We start from the raw sequence: 3677 nt of genomic DNA on the forward strand, positions 1-3677 counted from the left end.
AGCCAAGCTCTTGTCTTTGTGTGATTTCGCCTGGGGCTCTGATCCCGAGGTCGTTAAGAGAATCCAGACATTAATGTATCAAAAATATATATGGCTTATTTGAATATGAAAAACACGTAAAAATGTGCAAAATTTATCATTAATTGAATGCCAAGTAATAAACTACCAATTAGCTACGATGGTGAAGATGGGTTGATTTCAATTCTAAGTACAAAATACCTGAATTCGACAGGTATAAGTACAGAAGAATTGTCATTGACTTTTATCTTTCTTCGTGGCCAAGTGGCTTAGTCACTGTCTATACAAGCTTGCCGACCAGGGTTCGATTCCCGGCCGGAGCCAAGCTCTTGTCTTTGTGTGATTTCGCCTGGGGCTCTGATCCCGAGGTCGTTAAGAGAATCCAGACATTAATGCATCAAAAATATATATGGCCTATTTGAATATGAAAAACACGTAAAAAAGTGCAAAATTTATCATTAATTTAATGCAAAGTAACAAACTACCAATTAGCTACGATGGTGAAGATGGGTTGATTTCAATTCTAAGTACAAAATACCTGAATTCGACAGGTATAAGTACAGAAGAATTGTCATTGACTTTTATCTTTCTTCGTGGCCAAGTGGCTTAGTCACTGTCTATACAAGCTTGCCGACCAGGGTTCGATTCCCGGCCGGAGCCAAGCTCTTGTCTTTGTGTGATTTCGCCTGGGGCTCTGATCCCGAGGTCGTTAAGAGAATCCAGACATTAATGTATCAAAAATATATATGGCTTATTTGAATATGAAAAACACGTAAAAAGTGCAAAATATATCATTAATTGAATGCCAAGTAACAAACTACCAATTAGCTACGATGGTGAAGATGGGTTGATTTCAATTCTAAGTACAAAATACCTGAATTCGACAGGTATAAGTACAGAAGAATTGTCATTGACTTTTATCTTTCTTCGTGGCCAAGTGGCTTAGTCACTGTCTATACAAGCTTGCCGACCAGGGTTCGATTCCCGGCCGGAGCCAAGCTCTTGTCTTTGTGTGATTTCGCCTGGGGCTCTGATCCCGAGGTCGTTAAGAGAATCCAGACATTAATGCATCAAAAATATATATGGCCTATTTGAATATGAAAAACACGTAAAAATTTGTAAAATTTATCATTAATTGAATGCCAAGTAACAAACTACCAATTAGCTACGATGGTGAAGATGGGTTGATTTCAATTTTACGTACAAAATACCTGAATTCGACAGGTATAAGTACAGAAGAATTGTCATTGACTTTTATCTTTCTTCGTGGCCAAGTGGCTTAGTCACTGTCTATACAAGCTTGCCGACCAGGGTTCGATTCCCGGCCGGAGCCAAGCTCTTGTCTTTGTGTGATTTCGCCTGGGGCTCTGATCCCGAGGTCGTTAAGAGAATCCAGACATTAATGTATCAAAAATATATATGGCTTATTTGAATATGAAAAACACGTAAAAATGTGCAAAATTTATCATATATATATATATATATATATATATATATCTTCTTAAAAATAGTAAATAATAACATAAAAAGCAAATGCCAAATCTTAAAGAAATAAAATACAGTTTATTTATCCTGGTACATCACCTACTGAAAGGTTTGGAACGTTGGTGGAAAAGAGAGAGAGAGAGAGAGAGAGAGAGAGAGAGAGAGAGAGAGAGATTATAAAACACCTATGAAGAAGAAGAAGTATAAGAAGAGGAAGCAAACTCACCATAGAACACCAAATCTACATCCGGTGGATTCCTTTGCCTTATGATGCATCTCTTCTTTTAAGGCTTCGTCATCTGGTCGTTCTTCTGATGGGAACTCGATTCTGTATCTCACCCTGACTCCCTTTAAGGAGGCGAGGAGTCTGAGGATGACCTCAGGGCTCCTCGTCCTCCCCGGGGAACACAGAGGAAATGAGATTGACCTGAACGATCTGTTGGGAAGAAGAAGGAAATTAAGAAAATGGGATGAAATGAAAGGAAATGAAAAGAAGAAGAAAGGAAATGATGTCACCCACATTTATTCATTATTTTATGCTTTTTATTGTTGTCTTCTTTCAATGAGACACACGCACACGCACACACACAGTTGTTTACTTGTGAATACTTCAATAACAATGGAGAGAGAGAGAGAGAGAGAGAGAGAGAGAGAGAGAGAGAGTATTATTATTATATCATATTTGCGTGTTCCTAATAATAGAATAAAAAAAGAGAGAGCAACGAGGAATTCCGAATTCACTCTTTATGCATTCTATTTTTATGCCCTTATATGTGTGTGTGAAAGGGTACTCTCAGTAGGCCTATACATATCCATATCTATTTTGACAGGACATAGGCCTATTTTCTCAGAGTATTAGGTAAACTCAATAATGAATAATATAATAATATGATATAATAATAATACTCTCTCTCTCTCTCTCTCTCTCTCTCTCTCTCTCTCTCTCTCTCTCTCTCTCTCTTATAAAGGATGATGTCTCCTCACCTCCTTGCATCCTGTGGTTGCAATGTCCGAAGGATGTCCCCAACCTTCTCGATGTCTTCTTCCTTGACGTCCCTGACATAGACAATGACACCTGGATCCTTCTCCAAGAGAGGAATGGGGCGACTGACGCTGCTGACGTCGTTGACACTGAAGAGAATAACTGAAAGAAGAAGAAGAAGAAGAACGTTGAGTAAAAGGATAATCAAAACTGAACATTTTCCATGTGTTTCTTTCTTAAGATTCTAAAGGAAAAGATCAAATGGGAATAATAATAATAATAATAATAATAATAATAATAATAATAATAATAATAATAACAACTGCAACAACGACTTTAGAGCCAAAAGAACTAAACACAGTAGAGGAATGTCTGCCAGTTAATGTGTGTGCGTTTGTGTGTGCGTGTGGGAGTCAATGTGTGTGTGTGTGTGTGCAAGCGACCATTGTAGCCGCTCGCATAAGGAATGTCATCAGTCTCCTCATGAAACCCTCACATTATGCACTATCTAAACCACCTCAGCCAATAACAACTCAGCTTTATTTGATTACCGCAATTTCATTGGCCGAAACCTTTTCACATCCCTTTCGCTGATTGGTTCTCCCTTTCGGATAACTCCGCCCACATCCTCGTAGAGAACCAATCAGCGCAGGATGGAGGACGAGTCAGGAGGAGCCGCGTTTGACTATGGCTAGTGCCGTTATCAGTTTCCTATTCATTACAATCATGATAATTTTGATTCATTTCTATCATTATTCATTAAATCAACGCCATAGAAATGAGACATTTCCTTTTAATATATGGAAAGAAAGCAATTTAAACTTAACATCGAAAGCTTTTATATCAAATTCAAATCAGATGAAAACAATATTTTCTTTTTTTGTGAAAATAAAACCTGATTGAGACCTCTGAATATAATGTTCTACATCTATACAGAAATAATGATGATAATAATGATGTTAACAATGATATTGATAATGATAACAACGATATTAACAGACTGAATGACAGGATGAGGATGAGGGAAAGGAGGCCAGGTATTGTAATGTCCCTCGGAGGAAAGAGACAGAAAAAATAATATTATTAATACTTACATAAAGATTTAAGCTGTTTTGTCTTTTCCAAAGATTGACAGAAGTCATCGAGGCTGGGATGGTCCTTGCACCTGATAGTAAGCTGTTCAATATTTGGA

The sequence above is a fragment of the Palaemon carinicauda genome, unplaced genomic scaffold (assembly GCF_036898095.1).
Source record: "Palaemon carinicauda isolate YSFRI2023 unplaced genomic scaffold, ASM3689809v2 scaffold416, whole genome shotgun sequence".
Taxonomy (NCBI): Eukaryota; Metazoa; Arthropoda; class Malacostraca; order Decapoda; family Palaemonidae; genus Palaemon; species Palaemon carinicauda.